Here is a 20087-nt window from a genome sequence, read left to right on the forward strand (position 1 = left end):
GATAGTGAAAGTGCTTGACACAGTGAATGACCTTATTCTCATTCATGTAAACTATACAGTACAGACACACAAGAGCCTTTGACAAAGAACTGTTTCTCTGTGAATACTGTCAGAAATAACTTCATTTTCAGCACAGTCTCAACATAATACCTAAACATTTCTCGGAAAACAATTGAGACAAAAGGCCAAAAACATCATAATCTTGTCAATGTCTTTCCTAAATAGCGGTGACCAGTCTAAACTAGAAATTCAACCCACCAGTGAATACAAGTAATCAAATTGTGGCTTGTCTGTGGACAAAAAGCTGATGCAGAGGATGAAAAGAACACTCACACACTGGCCAGAGTGTAAGGAATCTTAAAACCCTTACAAGGTGCCAGATTGATTTTTCCTGTGCTCAGAGAGGACCATGTAGAAACAGAGTGGGGGGTTTCTGGCACAACTTTACCTACTACCAAGGTGCATAGAGAAGGGAAAAGAAGTCTTAAGGGGTCAAAATTCCAACACTTGTAGTTTACAGAACAACTTTATTGTTAGACCAACACATTACAGCTAGTGGCCTTCATCTGGGTCATCATGAAACACATTACAAACCGCATTTAAATAAGGAATGAAGCAGAAAAAATTCAAAAAAGGTAAAATAATATAAAAAAAGACAACCAATCATATACATCCACACACATATTAGCCAATGGGGCACCAACAAATATGGGTTGGGTATATGGTCATGTGGCTTCAGGCCAGTCGTTGACCCAGACTGGCAAGGAAACAAGGGTGGTTTCCAATAAGGGACAAGGGTGACACCATATTTGGTCCATAAACTGAAGAAGTGCAACTAAGGCGTGGTACTTGAGTTTGTACAGAAAGAGGCCTTAACCCAAAATGTGCCTATTTGATGTGGCATACTTTTAAAATACTTAAGTTAAAAAAAAAACTTGTTATAAAGTGCTATAGATAGAAAGAGTGGGAAGAACAACCAGATACATCATAAAAACCCACTTACAAACCACATAAATGAGAGATATTTAAGAACCACTGTAAAAACTCATTAATAGAAGTCTTAATTCATGTCTCCTGGAAATAAACTTTTGAAATAGAAAATGAAAAAAATGCTTTTCTCTTTTTCCTGAGAAAATTGACATTACCATCTCTTTGGCTGGACTTCTACGTGTATGCATATAAACTTCTTCTATGCGTATAATAATAGAGATGAAATGTGATGTTGCTTTTTATTGAAATGTCTTGCAACAGGACTGGTTACATCATTCCTCTTAATGGAGCTCCTGGAGGCCTGTGATTCACACTTAACTATAGCCTTGAAGAAATGAATTTTCTCTATATAAATGTAACAAAAAAAAAAAAAAAAGATGTCTTCTCTTCCTTTCTTTACACCAAAGCTACAAATCGGAGGACGCTTCCTTCATGCTGAAAGCTTTCATCCCATCCCTCTTAAGAAAAGTCTACGTGTAGGTCAACTCACTAGACTGCAAAGAATAGTCCATGTGATGTGTCAGAACAATATGATAACAGTAAAGAAGATTTGTTAAGTAAATTTATGTTTATCTACAAGCTAAAAAATCCTCCAAATCTAAGCTACACCTTTTCTACGCATGACAACGATTGGCCTGAAGCCACATGACCATATACCCAACCCATCTTTGTAGGTGCCCCATTGGCTAATATGTGTGTGGATCTTCTTTTTTTCTGCTTCACACCTACCCTATTTAAACATTGTTTGTATTGTGTTTCATGATGACCCTGTTGAAGGCCATAAGCCAAAACACGTTCTAACAATAAAGTTGCTCTATATGCTACTGGTGTTGCTGGAATTTTGACCTCAAAGAGGACCCTGGCAGAGACATGAGCAACTCCATTAACATGCTCAGACATCCCACGCTGCCATGATTTCTGAATTACAAAAGCCAGTCACTAAAATTCTCAACACACTTCTCATTACGTCCGCTCTTTTCATTCTATAATTGAGACACTCTGTCTCAAAGCAAGTCGATATAGTAACACCAGCAGCAGCGTCTACTGTGGCACACTTGTTTGTATTGTATCTGGTCAATTGCAAAGTAGGCTCACTGAGCACATACTTAATCTCTTGGTACAGAGACTTTAGGCGGAAGCCTATTATGACTTTTAATTAATATATCATTATAATATCCATCTATATGGCAGAGTGTGTTTAACACTCTTAAGGCAAATTTGCCACGCTTGGAGACGCTTTCCATACACTGCTACTGAGAAATGTTCATCTAGTTTGTCGTCTGTCAATGCCATCTAACCTCATAAATTCAGTGAATAATATTTTCATCTAGTCATTTTCACTGAATACCACCATCTAGGTGAAACATCTTCACAAACACAACACTATGTAGTTTGAACGTTCAGAAAGGAATTAATTTCAGTTTCAAGGTACTTACAGTCTGGTACCATTTACACAGTCACAGTGTTGAGAATTGCAGCAAATGTGTTGTTAAAAAGGTATTAAACAGTAGGTATACACCAATCCATCTTTTTCTTTCTCAATAAAGATTCAGATACCTAAACTCTGGGTATCTGTTGATACAGAGTATAAATCAGATACTCTCTTTTTCCCAAATTTTTCCACAACCTCACCATGTGGAACTATTTTTGTCAAAGGTAACATGAGGATTGCTATGGCGTAAAAAAAAAAGTCTAAAATTAGACCTACACAAGGAAATCTAGTATTATAGTATCTTTCTACAACTAAAATCTATATAACATGGATATTTAAGTTTTTGCTACAGGTTATGAGGGGGGGACCCAAAAATTATGGGAATTGTAAAAAACAAAAAACTGACATTATAAATCTTTCAGAAGTACCTTTCGTATCCCCTTCAAAGTACTCTCCTTGAAATGCGATACACTTGTCCCAGTGCTTCTCCCATTCCTGGAAACATTTCCTGTAGTAATCTTTTAACACCATGTCCAGGGCTTCCTGGATTTCATCCAAAGTAGTGAATCTTGTCCCTTTCAGTCCCAATGTTAGCGTCATAAGATACATATGCTACCTAGCGGCAGATCTAATAACTACACCCTACTGCCGTGCAATCGATGACTTCCTGGAATTTTTGGGTCCGCCTTCGTCTCTTTAATTGACCAACATGAAATTTAAGATGTAGTTAGAAGTAGTAAGAAGTAGTAAGAAGTAGTTAGCTGTAGCGAATAACACCCAGAACCCTTGATGCTACGTTGTGGTTTCTGTGATGTGAGCATTGTTTGCAATGTTCAGGATGGAGTAATTATTCCTAGATGCATTAACACTGATTAATAAATGCAGCTGTAAAGGCCCTGAAACTTGCCAGTGGAAAACCTTAGCCTAAACTGTGAATAGAAAAATGAAAATATAGCACCAGGCCTTGTTTATCAGCTATCAGAGACAAGCACAAGGGGGTGACATGTTGATCTTAATATTTGACAGATTTCCTTGTTTCAGACTAAGATTCCTTGAGTTGTCATGGTCCAATAAGGGAATCTGAGATTTATAATCAGCAGTCAGCTGCTGCTAGGGATATTAAACTGTTAATGAAGCTCCTAAGGTATAAGATGATGTCATCTGCATAACAATGCAAAGACAGATTTGTATAGACAATGAGAACAGGAGGGCCCAAGTAATGACTTCTGCAGTAATATTCGATATCATGGTTGAAATCTCTATTGACAGAGGATGCTTTGCTTGATCTGAAGAGTTTAAGATGATCCAGCACCGAGCATGAAATTCTTGTACACAGCTCAAGTCTGGTTATCAAGATGAAACTAATTCGGTTACAGGCAGTGAATCAAGCCAAATAACCAATTTATAGGAGACAGAGAGACCTATTGTTCCATTAAACAGAGCTGCTTAATGATCTGAAACAAAAAACTCTTTAACAAGAAAAGACCAGAAGAAAATACAAAATCACAAGACGAGCAAGACAAAGAGACAAGTCAAATTAATAGAACAGGCTGCAGATATTAACGCTAAAATTATTATCAATTTGGACAATTTTAGGTTTTGCAGGATTTCAAAGTCAACAGTAGTGCTAGAACATAAAGAAAGGGAACCTCACCATTAACCATGAAACTGAATTATTCAAGGTGGGAAAAGTACCAGTGGAGATAGGGGAGTAATGAAGTGCTTTGTGATTAAAACTTTCCACAGCTAGATATTCAGCGTTAACCTTAGATAACCTCTGCTGTCATAAAATCATGGTTTCTTCACATTAGGTATTGTCATGAACATGTTTCAGAACGACTGGTCTTGACAATCAGCGTTCCTTTGCTATCATAATAGACTCCATACTCCAAGACCAGAGGTTCACACATTAAAACCAACAGGCAAGACCTGCACATCTGACACTTGTGACAAAGAAAAGACACTCCGAAGATCTGACAGCAACATGGCATGAAGGTTCAAAAGTCTAAGTAGATTCATCCGTAACAACAGCAGTAGTAAACAAACATGGAGTTGCAGTAAATTCCTGAGTGATTGCTGCTGTTTATAATCTGCTGTGATTGTAATGTAAATATTGTGAATAAAGGTTACTGTTACTGTGATCTGTTTCACTTATCATAAACTGCCCTTCAGACAAATTCTAGAGATTAGTGACTTCCAGATCCAAGTTTAAAGACCAGGGCCAATCCATTTTATTTATTTACTTTTTGGGATGGAGCGACTACCACTGTCAGCTCACTCTGGTCCATATGACTATAAATAATATTTCCACACAAACATACACGCACTCAGCCCTTTGAATGTAATTTCCTCTTGTATCCTATCATCTTAAGAGTGTATGTTGATGTTTAATAGGGATGGGTACCAAAACCCGGTATTAAACTAGCCTTAATTCTTATTTTTAAGTGATTATACACTAATTAAAACATACTTATGTATATTATATTCCATTTCTGCCAAGTCTGTTCCACTAAATGCCAATAAATTCCACACACTGCACCTTTAATGTTGCTTCTTTTATCTGTACTTTTTTACATTTTGGTGTAATTTCTGGTCTCATTTCTGTCCTCTCCTCTGCTCTCTACGTCGGTGTTTGAGAGCAGAAAGGCCACAGCGGAGACAGTGAACCAGATGAAGTGAACGATAAAGTTTTTACTCGAGCTGATGACATCTACGTTTATTACTGTAAGTGCAACTAAACCTTTCTGAGTAAAAAGCCAATAGTTTATAAAAACAGCAGTTCAGCAAGCATTAACCTTTTAGAAATACGATATTTTCACTGCTTTGCCGTCTCCCATCCACCTCCAGTATATTTTACACAACCACAATGTGCTAGTTAAGCTAATAGCGAATTGTTATGAACAAACTAAAACGAATGCTGTCTAATACCTATCCCTAGTGTTTAAAAGGGTATTCCCTCTTCAGTTTCAAACTTAGGTCACTGACCTGTTCAAAATAAACAACCCAGTCTTGAGTCAGCTTACAATGTTAAAGACCTTTGATTTGATCAGACTCAGGAATCAGTGGGGGATGGAAGGGGGTTGGGCTGGTTGGTAAACTCTGCAGGCTCAAGCTCTTCCTCATTAGCGGATAATCAGCGTGACCGTCACGCCTGGCTGCCTCCAGTTAGTCAGACTGAAGTCAGGCTTCAAAATCAAGATTATTAACTAATGTGAAGACACCACTAAGCTCAACTAATGATGCATATTTCCTCTTCTACTTTTCTGATTCAGCAAAAAGTCACTTAGAAATCACAGCTAACAATCTCTCAATCAAAGGCTTTTACAGAGTAATTTGTACTTATAGCTTCCAAACTCAAGAGGGAAGCTCATAAAGATGAAGGAAGTGTCAGGCACTGCTGCACAAGTAATAGGACACACAGCACATCTGAAAAATACAGTGAACGCTTTCTCTAAAACTAAACATGGCAAAGATTCTATATAAACAGAGATGGACCAAAGTGGTTGAGCTTTACGATCGAATGTCAAACCACAATTTCTTCCCGAAACCCTAAAACCAGATTTACATAAACCAAGGAGAACAAACAACAGGGCAGCTTAAACATGTGAGACGCATTGCCACAACATGCGAGTGGAGTAAAAACAATCGATGGTTGCAGCCCTAAGTCCGTTTGAAAAATTTTCTTCATGATTCAATATTCTAGTGTTAACAGGAAAGGAGTTAAATAAACGTGTTGGATAAAGTAAGCTCTTCTACTTAAATACTGACTGACAAATGAGGGAGCACGGAAGAGTAGGGAAAGGACACAGCCTGAGGCTAAAGAACAGACAGTCCCTCGTCAGACTGCTGGATGTGTGTGTGTCTTTATGGGGCTGTGTGAGACAGAATAAGATAGAGAAACTATTTTTTATTGCAGTCTTTTGTCTATTATTTATTACATGCATTCCTGCACGGGCAGCCTGCCAAGAGGGATTCCAACAAAATTCTTACTGAAAACTGAAATATCCATCTGCACACAGCGCATTCAATCAAGCTAATGGTATCTACAGTACACACAACTTCTTAATCTTCACTCTTCACCTTTCAAACAGTTCAACTAGCTTATCACATATTGCACCCACTACTGAGCTACTTCATTGCAGATGACTGACCTGCAGAAACCTGTAATACAGCAACAAAAAGCGCTGCACACAGCACTCGTCTCACTGCTCCTGTGGAGAGTCTAACAACAAGAACACACCAGGTCGCTGCTAAGCGTCTAATATACTGCTCCACTGTTTGTGCCATAGACAGTTGATGTGTTGCCATGTGAATGTCTAACTAGAGAGAGGGCATGGACAACCATTAACCTCAAATAACTGCCTGCCTCTCGCACAGCAGCTGCTTAACAGAGGCAGAGTCAACAGGCGAGGCTTCAAATGGCATTGTCACTCTTGCATGGTAAGTTTCCAGAATCAATGCAGCAGTGATCTGTTCCTGAGAGAACAAAGTGTCACATTTAAAGATTGATGGGTCTCAGGACCGAGCAGCAATTTGGACCCAATTCTTGATTGATCAGCATACTGCAGGTTTTTGACAGTGCCTCTATCAGTTACTGACTAATTCATTCTACTTTAGATTATTTTTATGCTCATGTCAAATACATACTCCTCGTGCAACTGGAGGTCCTAAAAATGCAAAAGTAGGCAGTAACATCTGACAGTGAGTGCTGACACTCGCACACTCAATCACTGCCTGCAGTTCATATGCTGGAAAATGTGCATGTACCGTAAAGGGAGGGAAGGAGTAGCATGCTACATTTCACTAATGGTAAAATATCACCACTCAGTTACACCCACTATCACGACAGAACTACTTTCATATTTTTCCCCACTCCAATACTGTATAATTACTTGTTGGTACCGGGTATTTGCATAACCTTTTCACCAATGTTCACTCCTACTTTTCAACTCACGCTAAGCCTCATCCATAAATTTGACACAGCACAAACTGAGCTCAGTATTCTGTTTCACATGGTCTTTAACTCCTGGAGCTACGATCCGGTTGTAAACAACCATAGTTTCCATGTTGCAAAAAAGCAATACAGGGGTCTTGGGAGCGCAAGATGAGTTTTCCTTGCAGCGTTTCCCATGCATGGGCTCTACTTGGGCGGCCTGCGCAGGTAGATTAAGACCTTCCCAGGTAGATAAAATCTGTCTGAGTTGCGTGCTGCAGTAGGCTAGCATCTACCGATAGCCCGCATGTGAGGTGTTCAGGGGACATCTGTAAATAGTAGCTAGAGAAAATAACCTGGGTCATCCCTTCTAAACTGCATGAGTCTCTGCATGCACATCCGTCACACACCGTACCACCCACCAACACGAGCAAATTCTCAACCTGTGGGAAAACACTGCCTTATGTTCTATTTTGGAAAGCAATCATGCTGAAATGTAAAAGCACTTCTTAATTTTAGTTTGCCTCACTCGGATGTCTGACAACATTCCGATTTTCTGCCACCATAAGCACTGGGTCATCCGTTAAAGGAAAGGACAAGGTTACATGTGCATCCACCTCCAAAAATATGAGACAGCCAGGCCAGCATTACATAAAGAACATCTTAACATGTGCTCGAATGCTCTGTCACCCTGAAAACTGAAAGAAAAAAAAGGTTTGTTTTCCTTTTCCTTAGATTGTTTCTGAAGGCAAATCTTTTCCTTCAGATCTCCATGCTCGTCTAAATGTCTGCTTTTCTTTTCTCTAACATCAATCTGTCAATTTTCTTACATAGTGCCTGTCTCATTAAAAAGCAAGTCAAACAGGTAGACTGTCAGATATTATATTCTCTCCTTTAAGTATCTGGTATATTTTTTTACAGATAACACAGTGAAAGTAAAGCCTCTAAAGCTATTTAATTTGAGACAACCATTATGCCTGGACAATGCTCACATTGCTCTTTTTCCAGGAGGAGTGTCACACTACATACGAGGCGGACTTTACCATCTGGTAAGGTAGGTGACTGCCTGGGGCCCCAAACAACTACAGACTTCTTATGATGTTTAGATATTATACATATAAAATCATGTTTCTATTCTAACTCATTATATCATAATATTATGTACAAAAGGGCCTGTAGGAACTTCTTTTTATAGGGATGAACCGATTAAATTTTTCTTGGCTGATTCTGATTGCCAATTTTTTTTTTTTTTTTTAAAAAGGCTGACCTGCCGATACCAGCTGATACTGATTTTCTTTAGTTTGATATAATTAACAGTCTACAAAATTACTTCTGCTTCAGTGAGCAGGTCATGTCAGAGAAGCAGAGGAAAAACCCGGTAAATGACTATAGTTATATAAACCATCGACCTCCTTAATACCATATGTTATAGTAGTAGTACAGTAGTATAGAATAGTAGAATAGTAAGTACATTTACTCAAGTATTATGCTTGCAGTTATGAGGTACATGTTCTTTCATTTTTCCATTTTATGAAACTGTACACTTCTACTGGGAGGGATTTGGTTCCTTCTTTTTCAGAGGGAAACACTTGACTTGTCATTACACATCTTGTTACTGACATCTTGTTACTGTTTATAAAATACGATGCGTTATTATAGATTTAACTATCCAGCAGTATATAAAGCAGCTACAATGTGTTCCACCTTGAACAGACGTTAAGTAAATAAAAGTCAAGTAAAATCTTGAATGCAGGACTTTGTATTCTTAGTGTGGTATTAATAGTTTAAAGTTTTGAGCACTTCGTCTACCACCACCAATACAAACATTCTCAATTAGAGAAAGGGTGAAAATAAGGTTTGCCTTGGGCCCCCAAATCACTAAATCTGCCCCTGGCTACATATTTGCATTTAATCTGATAAAATCAGTTTGGAGGATCCCAATATTTCACTTTACTACTAATAACACTAAAGCTGAATTTATGCTTCTCTGTCGAGTTGTTTCAGTGCTTCTGCTGTAGATGCCTTCAGCGTGGGAACTGATTTATAGTTATGGGATTTAACCCACTGATTGTCGTAGCACCACTACCTCACTAGATGGATGTGTTGTACATTATCAGGCTATGTTGTGCATTTATTATACACCCAAAGTAATTGGGTTTACTTTCATTTATTCCCTTTATTTCAGACAGTGCTGATTGTGGTGAGAAGAAGGCTTTCAGTGAAAGTGGCTTTGCAAGATCACAATATACAACATTTGCTTGGCATTACTGAAAAGAAAGATTATCAAGATTTTTTTGCACCATATCCTCTTTCCTATCAATAGATACAACCAGCGATAGAAAAATGTAAACAATTTTTTCATTGAACATATTTCCAGTGCAACTACTTACATGAAACTAGAAGTGCAGTCAGTAGACAGCCACGACAAAGGTCAAAATGTGGCCTGCAACAGACTAGACCTTGATTTTAGCCTAGCCAATTGCCGCAAATGCCTTTTGTTATGTCGTAACGCATATCGTCAAATGGAAAGAACCACTCCAGACTTAAGGCTAAGCTTTACGATAGGCTCATAATGAATCGCGTTACAAAAAAGGTTTTTCCAAAATTGGGAATCACTGCAACCATGAGAGGTCTTTGAGGATACAGTCATAAATGTGCACAAAAAATATTAGGAGTAGTATGTGAGATTAACTGCGGATATAAACATACGCAACACACAATACACATGATCCCCAAATACATAATCCCCTCCAGGCTTACACCTGATGTAGATAATTAAGACCAGATATTGTTATTAACTTATTAAGGCAGCACAGCTAAAGAAATCATAACATTCAAATCAATAAAAAAGGTTATGTGCATTAAATTGAAAAAAGAAGTGAAAACGCAGTAAGAAAAAGCACTGGCACTGAACCAGGTGACTCCACCAATTAGTCCTCCTACCTGTGCTGATAAAAATCAGCTGGGTTAGTGCACGTAGCTATTAGTACTTCCACTCTTTTAAAAGGGGTTAGTCATCTGTGAATGCATCATTTGTTACCAAGCTGTCATGCAAGAACCATTTCATGATGGATAGAGGGAAAGAGTTCATCCAAGACCTTGACAACAAGATTGTTGAGCAACATAGGAATGGCACAGGTTACCAACTGATTTCTCAACTCCTAAAATGTTCCCATAAGCGCCACCGGGACCGTTATCCCCGAGTGGAAGAAGCCTCACTCCACCATCAACCGGGCACGCACAGGAGCTCCTAGTAAGATTGCTGACCAGGCAGTAAGAAAATTAGTCAGAAGAGTAGCTCAAGATCCAAGGACCACTCAAAAAGAGCTCCAGGAAGATGCAGGTACAATTGTCGCAAAGAAAATAGTCAATGCACTCTACCACCACGGTCTCCATGCACGATCACCCCGGAAGACTCCATTACTGAATAAAAGACATGTTGAAGCTTGTTAGAAGTTTGCTACACAACATTTGAAGAAGCCTGTAGATTACTGGAAGAATGTGGTGTGATCAAATGAGACAAAAATTGAACTCTTTGGCAATAACACTACGCGCCATGTTTGGAAGAGAAATTGCTCTGCATATGACCCTGAAATTCCCACAGTATGTACTGTACAGCTCGGAGATGGAGGCATTATGGTAAAGGGCTATTTCTCTTCTCATTGTACCGGCAGAATCCAAATTGTTAAAGTGAAGATGAATGGAGCCGTGTATCGGGATATTCTTGAGAAGAATCTGTTGCCATTCACTAGGACAATGAGGTTGAGACGCTGGTTGACCTTCCAACAGGAAAACAATCCAAAACCTACTGCAAAGGAGACTCTCAACCGGTTCCAGAGAAAGAAAATAAAGGTGTTAGAATGGCCCCGTCAATCACCCGACTTGAACCCAATAGGAACATTTGTGAAAGGAACTGAAGATAAAGATTCACCGGTGGGGCCCCCCCAAGAATCTTCAACATTTGAAGACTGTCTGCTTAGAAGAATGGGCCAAAATCCCCCCTGGACACAGTGAGAGACGAGTTTCTTTGTACAGGAAGCGTCTTGAATCTGTCATTGCAAACAAAGGCTTCTCCACCAAGTATTAAATACAGTTTCATTTCAGTTTCATTCCAATATAATACAAACAGCTTTTCTTATTGATTGGAATGTTATGATTTCTTTAGCTGTGCTGCCTTATTGAGTTAATACCAATGTCTGGTCTTAATTGCATGTGAATAGCTGCACTGGAAATATGTCTACTGAAAAAACAAATTGACCTGTTGAATACTTATTTCCCCCCACTGTATAGCCTCCGTTGCCCAGCACGCAGATGCCACAACATCTCAACACAGAGGCATAAATCTGCCTTAAGCTGTTGAGTGAAACGTTACTCACCCCATATTTTCCAAACCAGTCAGGACAGTCCAATCCACTTATGTTAAAGCCACAAGATTGCTTCTCTGACTGTTTAGACAAATGTCCGCAACGCAAATGTTTTATCATGTGCAGTAAGCATCATGGCAGTAGCAATGAAGCCAGAAGAAAACAATGTGTACTACCTGCAGCTGCTGTACAAAGCTGTCTGGTGTCATTACTGATTTTTTTCTGTACGGGTGAGAGGAAAGAGTATGATTATAGCAAATGTTGATTTATTTGCTTGTTTATGATAATTATCTTCTCAAACCATACTCTCTAGTTTTCTATCAGTTCTCTATTCTTTGGATTGGCCTACTTTGTTCTTTTATTGTGTGATTTTTATTGTCAAGGACAGCTGATTTTGATTAGTTATGAAAATTTCTGTTTATCAGGGTATGACATACTATTTCAGTCCAAATAAGGGAATCTGGCTCCCTCACCTTGTCAGACTAATGGGAAAATAAACAGGGGCAGATAATAATTAGTTCCTGCAGACTAGTCAGATCTGTGGTTTTTCACTTGCGTCTTATTTGATTTGGAGAACCAACAACTGAGCTGGAGTTACTTCAGAGAATGTATTTAACAGTTAAAAGTTAAAGTTTTTTCCAGATAAACCTGATTTGCTGCATAAATATTTCAAAATGGAAAGCCCATGCCGTGCCTTTTGTAGTGCTCTCTGCCCTTGTTTCTTTAGTTGCTACTTCCTCTTAATCAGCCCTAATACTGAAAGATTTTCTTGTTAGTGGGAGCGGGGTTTAAACTTCTCTTTTGTTTGGGTTTAACTGTCTTTGTGACAGTTCCAGTCACTGCCTTTTGGGTTTGTTGATGTGGTTCATTATTTGACTTTTTTTTTTATTTGACATGCAATTAACTTACTTTGCCATTTCCAACAAAACACAACAGCAACTTTATAATTTGCCAAGGTGTAAGATTATATGCCAAGGGCAGGGAAATCAGCCTGTTTTTCTCTTAGACAGAAAAAATGGTTACCAACAATGGAAACCAGACTACACAAAATAGTTGACCGTGGTCCAAATGTGGTTGCTGGGGGCAACTGGTCAAGCATGACTGCCGAACCCTGAGGGCCCTAACACAACTGCCTGTAAACACATACCAATCCTGACTACTTTGCTCAAGATTGTCAGCTATTTTGATAATAAAATAGTCGTTTTAGTACTTTTTTGAGCAAAAATGCCATAAATTTGCAGCTTTTCAGCTTCTTTAATGTGAGGTTTTTATCCTTTTCCCTGTAATACATGATATTAAACTGATTATCTTTGAGTTTGGACTCTTCGTCGGACAAAACAAGACGGCTGTGGGCAATTATTACAGGATCGCCACATTTGAACATCACCATTGTAACCATTTTCTGACATTTTATTGACAAAACGATTAATCTGGTTAATTGGGGAACTAATTGGCAGATTAACTGATATTGAAAATAATTGTTAGTTGCAGCCCTTCTGACTAATTTTGAATTGGTTGTTTGGTTGAACAATTTTTCACACAATTAAATGCAAAACAAGAAAAAAAAAGGATAGAGATAGCACTAGCACCCCAATATCCTGCCCTGGTATCTTGAACAATATATTCACCATTTGCCAGCTGAAAACACATATTGCCTAATAAACTAGCCCCATGATTTTTTTTTTATGTCCTGGAGAATCAAACGACTAAAGCCTGTAATCCCGCTTAATTCTTTATCCATGCACAGTAGAAACTGTTCATGATCACTGTGAGCTTGAAACGACAACACTTCAGCGGTCTATAAACTGACGCCGCTTTGATGTGAACATGTTTTAAACTAAAGAGGATGTGAAAATTCTATACATCTGCTTCTATGTGTGCTCAGGCAGTGAGATAAAACAGGATAGTAGAAACCAAACATTATCACAGTTTTGGATGGATAAAGAATTACCACCATTTCAAGAAGTGTTGGCATTTGTATTGAAGTTACACTTGATCATCTGTTCTCACTTTAGACCGCAACAATTTTGTCATTTGTGGATGTGCTTTCATTTACTCGTCAATACCACAAGTGAGGAATATGTCATCCCAGAGAGACAACAGTTTCTCTTTGATTCTACAGATGGCGGTGGATACTGCAGTATGATTAGGGCGATGGGGACAGCGCCTCAGAAACACCCACTCACTCACTGCCACCAAGCTCAAGTATTGATGCGCTCTGAGGAATCCCCACATATCACATCATGACAGACCTTTTTTTCCTCTGTATTCAGCTCGACTCAAAAACGTATCTTTAGAAAAGACCATGACATTCCTATGACTAAACTCTAGCTTACAGCAGCTGGGAGGACACTAGACTTGACTGTTATTGGTGGAATATATCAACTGTAGAGCAGCTCAAAGAAAATCATATATGTATATTTTTTTACACTGGTATATTTATTGGTCATTTGTAGATGAAAAATTGTTGTGTGTAACTTGCAGTGAAAAGATCACCAGTGTCAGGAACGAGTGAAGCGAGAGTGATTAACGAGGTCATGTTGCTTATGAGTGGATGAGTGAAGACAGTACTGAAAGCAATAGTGTTAAACATACTGATGCAATTTGAAAATGCTTCTTTATTACAACCTATTAAAAATCAGGTAAAATTGATTCATAATTTCTACGGCTTTTCTTTCTAAGAACACACAGGAGGATATTTCAAAACCAAAGGCAAATGAGACAGCATTTCTGCAGCACCCAAGACTGTGCTGCGCCACAAAAGCTGACAATATCTTTATAGCTTGTGTGGGAGTTGACTGTAACCTGGGCTCACATCCCAGGAAAAGATGGATCACCAGTCTCTGGCAAAGCAGCAACTGTGCAACAAGCATTCAAACTGTGCTCCTTTCTGCTGTAATTGGCAATTCCCTAGTGAGAAATCCAATCAATGCGATAAAAACTACAGCAGAGTTGCATATTCTTCCACCCATGATGAGACTGTACAGTTCAAATGACACCAATAGTCTAGTCCACGGTCAAAAATATACTGGAGTCCAAGGAAGCTCATTTTTAAAAAAAGGTTCACGTTTGGTTTTAGCAAAACAAATAACACAACAAATGACAGAAATACATGGATATGGTGCTATTACTTACTACTAATACTACTACCCTCATACAAGTAGTAATGTTCTCATATAACACATTTCATATATATAAAATTTGTTTTGGTGACCAACCCAGAGAGATTTGCCTCCATTAAGTTTGTCCCAAACACATTCATAGGATGGATGGATGGATGGATGGATGGATGGGTGGATCAGTATCGACTACAGAAAGATGTCCTTTTTTGCCAGAAAAACACTTTACTGTGCTCTGACCTGCTTGAACAAGCAAATAAACAGCAACCAGCAGTTTCCTTTAATGATATTTACTGTGAGGGTGAATGTCTTTGAATGATTGCTGTTAGCTGCAAACCGCATTTGAACCTCTGTTTTTTTTTTTTTTTGTTCTTGCTGAGGATGCAGAGGCGATCCAAATCCTGTCCAAACCTTCCACCCACAACCGTTTCAGATGATACTTCCCTCTCCACAGATATTATACAAAACACTATAGGACACTATACAACACTTAACTCATTACAGGACAGCTTTGGTGCAGGCTTCTATATAAATTCTATAATGTTCTTAGTCCACTATTATAATATGTATCTAAGCTACTTAACTAATTTCAGTGCGAGCTTACTCTAAGCCAAGTGTGCATGTTCAGCTGCAGGAAGCAGAAAAATAAAACCACTGCATCAGACTGCATGTTGGCATATACCCGATGAAAGGGCTCATATCAGGAAGAGGCAAAACGACAGATCATATATGTAATGCTGTTTTTCAGCAGACTCAAGTGTTGGATGTCAGAGATTTCCACCAGCACATGAACAAGCCCAACCCCCACCACTTAGGTTGGACCACTTCAAATAAATCTCAACCTTGGGGAAACACCGTGTGATGTTTTAAACCGCAAAGACGCTCCCTTTCATCTCAACCTGCCAGATGATACTAACTACATTATGGAGGATTAATATGGACTATACACTTCTTATTTCAAATGTGTCCTTTTTATTTTCCAAAGTAAATAGTAATAAAGAATTACTTGCATATATTAATATACATTCACCTAAATTAAATTCTTTCATGTGATTGTGAGGCACCTGAGAGCCTTCAAATTACCAGCTACCTATAAGGATATACGCTAAATCCTTACTTAGTTTGTCATCAGCTGGTGTGCGGCCATGAGATGACGGGAGCCTTACAAAGCCAACATAATCCCCTTGTCCTGGACTAATCTGATGCCCTGGACCTCTAAACAAACACTGTTGAATACTCTCCTTCCACACTGTTTCTTTAATATCCAGCTTGGTGTAAAACTGATTTTAAAAAAAGGTGAATGGCTGGTCAAAATATAGTGTAACACACAATGAAATAGAGCTTTTTTTTTCTTTCACAGGCCCCTGAGACTTCAAACTTATTAAATAATCTACCATGATTTACAGGAACATGCACGCAGATTTGTACAAAAGCCACAGTGTCATCACATAATTTGTCACTTTACCATCAGTCGTTTACATGCTCACCCAGTTGAAAAGGTCACGTCTCAGCAGCTCAGCTATCACACAAAATCAAAGTGGTGAATAAGCAAATGAGCATTTCCTCAAGTGGCAATGCTCTCATGTTCACCTTAGGCCTTCATCCACACGTTGGGCAAATTTACACATCTCTGACAACCATAAAGTGTCATTTTATTGTGTGACACTTACTGTCTTAAATTTCACTTCCATTTTGCAATTGATGGCTCTGTCAGACTGTATAAAATGTGTCTGACATGCTACTACAAGGCTTCTAACACCCATATAATGATAAGAACAAATTACCACTAAAAAGGTAATCAGATGGAGAGGAACTCTTTGAAAAGGTAGTCAGCTGGAAAAGAAGCAGTACCTGCTCTTTGGCTCACAGTAGAAAAGCTGAATTTTCTTTGCTATAAAAGAACAAATACCATGTTTGCTCTGAAGAAGTATTACTATTATTAACAGGAACACCAGTGCTCCGACTTTTATGTTGCCAGCTACTGCTACATAATTTCAATTTTGTGACAAATCCTTGGCAACATCAAATCCTCTGGGTTTGACACTGTTATATTACAATCTTTTATACCGATTTCAGAATGACAAACATGTAAGGAATAAGTAATCCCTAAATAAAACACCCTTAAATCTCTCAAATCAACACAAAAAAAAAAGGTTGCCAATTAATCAATACTGACCTGAAGTGAAAGGTGTGAATCATTTACAGGTACAGCTGACAAATTACAGTAGCGCTAGTAAAGTTAATCTTCTCTTGGCTCCCCGGACTACAACAGCTTTTGCTGGCTGGCTGAGTAAAATGCACTGGAGTTGATATGCACAACAGTTTATTGGTGAGAGACCCTGAATATCCCAACTAATAATTTTGTGTTCCTGAGGGCTGTGTGTAATCCTTTTGTCTACTGTGATGACATTACTTCCTATATGACATTTGAAATCATGTCCAACTACCCAGTCTGGCTACAATGGCTGCTACAAGCATACCAAAACTACATGTCAAGCAAACCAAGTGCTCTTGCCTACTGACCTCTGGGAGTGTTAAGTACTACAAAACCACAGGTCTGCAGCTCGCTAACCGAACGGTCAAGAAGGCACGTTTCCAAATACCGGATAAGTGCTGTGTTTATTTCATGATGGTTAAAATGGATTAACAGCAGTGTGAGGTATCGTTACAATTGTGAGTTGGAGGATTTCACTGTATGTTTGAATGTAATATCTTGCAACTGCATTTATGTTAAGGTTTTTCTTTATCAGTGTCACCAGTTCAGAGTCATTGCCACACCCGCACAATGGAGCTGCCAAACTGCCAGGCGACCAAACTGACAATTAAAATTAACTGTGCCATTAGCCAGGAATGTTTAAGGCTTTTTAATGGAACAAGTAAAATGTTTCACTACCAAATACTCAAAGTTCCCTTTCTCACTTGGTGATCCTTGCATTTATCTGAACAAATGGCATTGGTGAGAGATGATTGAGCATTAAAGCAAACAAACAAACCACCCATTCCAGCTGAATCGCTCTCACTGAGAACAAATCTAATGGTAACTCTCAACTTCATTTATGGGCAAACTGAACCAAGCCTCGGGTGGACAGTACACTCTAAAACACAATTGAATTTGGTGTGTTCACAGACACTGTTGTTGACCTGCCCTTAAATATGGCACTGTGAGATAATGCCAAACACTCACTGAGACTAGATGTCCGTTCATTTAGTCACGCCAGATGGAGGACCTTAGGACTTGCACTGTAAGCAATAAGCAGTTGTACTAGGAAAAAACAGAAATGCACTGCTTAAATGACATATGTGTATTTGATAAACTGTTGGCAGTGGTGCATTGGTGACGGTGGACGAGGCGAGTTAATCTTGCTAGAATGCATGCATAACAGCAATCACAGCCAAATCCGGTGCTTTTTTTGGTCACTTTTGCCTTTGCAAAATGCTAAATTCAACTTTGGATTACACTGCTGGGTTTATAGGCAACCTGTGGTGGCTGGATAGCTAGTAACAGTAATAATAAAATGTCTCCATCAGGTTTTGTAGTACAATAAAAAACAAAAATCATACCATTCTGCAGGTTGGACCTATTTTATCAAATGCAGAATTGCAATCTGAGATGTTGACTAATTTGATGTTAAACTGTAACCTGCTCTATTGGACTAAAGACTACTTGACCAGTGTTTAATGTGGTACTGTAATACTCTATGGGGCATCAAAAAAAACACAGTGTGGAGCACAGGGTAGCCCATATAGCCCTTAGTGGTGTTGTAAAAATTTTTAATTGAATGACTCAATCCACTAAGATGGGACAGCCCCAACAACATAAGCCAAGAAAAAGAACCTGACTAATATGGAAAAGACTATCCCAAAATCTTTCAGAAACCCCCCAACAAGAAGATTTATTAGTCTCCAGTGCACCATTTCATAAGATATCCCAGGGAGGTTCATCCAAAAAAAAAAAAAAAAACAACTTTTTTTGTTGTTGACTTGTTACAGAACTGTAACACTGTGTGTTGAAAGTGAAACAAGGGTTCAAACAGTCAGTATCACACTTTCTCATTTTTTGGTGAAACCTCAAGTGTGACACATTGATGGAAAACATTTCATTTTCTGTTTTCTTTGACATCCTTAAAAATACCCTCACGGGCCCCCTGGGGTCCCCGGTACCCAGTTTGGGAAACACTGTGGTCACTACACTGGTGGAATCTGCTACTTTAACTCTTTCCAACTAATTATCCCTTTTATCATTTAGCTGCCAAACATTTTACTTTCCAAAAAAAAAAAAGTATTGGTGCAGAAAGACAAGTTGTTTTCTTTCATTAGCTTCAGTCTCCTCGAGGTGACTGTTAATACCAGTGTGCTCAAGTTAAATGGTATTAGTTAGCTATTGGGGCGCTTTAACGTTACTCAGGGTGAGAACATGGCAACAGTTTTACATGTTTACACGTTAGTTGAACTTCAAGAAGCTAAAACAGCTAACTTAGCTGAGTGTAATGAGCTAATCTGACTAGCACGCTAGCTGGCAGAGTGAAACAATGAGCTCAGAGTGCAGTCAGGCTTGGCTAGCTTGCTGCATGCTGTGTTGGCTATATGCTAGCCAGCTTGCCTTGCACGCAAGGCTAACGTTAAATGGCTAACGAGTCGTAGCACTATCAACAATAAGGGGAAAAAGAAGAAAAAAATTATTCTAACTTACCGACTTAGCTAGCCACTCCTATTCCAAACCCTGGTCTGTCCATGGTGGCGAGCACTCCGTAAAAAGAACAAATCAGAGTGATGAATTACAATAAAACCTCTAAAATAAAAATGTGAAGCACCAGAAACCAGTGCACTCCCCAAGACATCCAACACAAGAGAGGAGGGGAGGCCAGCGATTCACTGGACTTCTGCCATCACACTTCGAGATACCGTCCACATCGAAAACAACCGGAGTCCGGAGGGCATTTTTTTTTTTTTATCGTTGCGGTCTCAAAGCCCTACACAAGTCCAGTCCTCTCCCGCGACCTTCGGACAATTAATCCCACCGCGAACGAGCTTCCCATCCAGGTTAATTCCTCCGTATTCACCGTTTCTCTGGATGAGCGCCGTGGTGGCTCTTCGTGTGGGAACTGATACAATGTAGCCGAGCAGCAGCAGCGGGAGCGGGCAGGAAATCCAGGACAAGCCGCTCCACTCGGATTGAACTGTCGCTCTCCACAGCGCCCGGGCTAAAGATGTGGAACTGGATCACCAACACTGAATGGACTGTGATTTAA

General features: G+C 39.1%; 1 protein-coding gene across 3 annotated transcripts in view; it reads right to left on the bottom strand.

The window, feature by feature from the left end:
• Positions 1 to 19985, bottom strand: part of LOC137176269 (zinc finger protein 609-like) — a 79494-nt gene extending 59509 nt beyond the window's left edge. For 2 of the 3 annotated variants that reach the window (XM_067582583.1, XM_067582497.1), the window contains exon 1: positions 19529 to 19984. The gene's annotated coding sequence lies outside the window, so the exon portion shown is untranslated. Of the gene's footprint in view, positions 1 to 19528 lie in introns of all 3 variants that reach the window. The other variant, XM_067582574.1, reaches the window with a different exon arrangement.
• Between the last annotated feature and the right edge of the window lie 102 nt (positions 19986 to 20087).

This window comes from Thunnus thynnus, chromosome 1 (assembly GCF_963924715.1).
Source record: "Thunnus thynnus chromosome 1, fThuThy2.1, whole genome shotgun sequence".
NCBI classification, from domain to species: domain Eukaryota; kingdom Metazoa; phylum Chordata; class Actinopteri; order Scombriformes; family Scombridae; genus Thunnus; species Thunnus thynnus.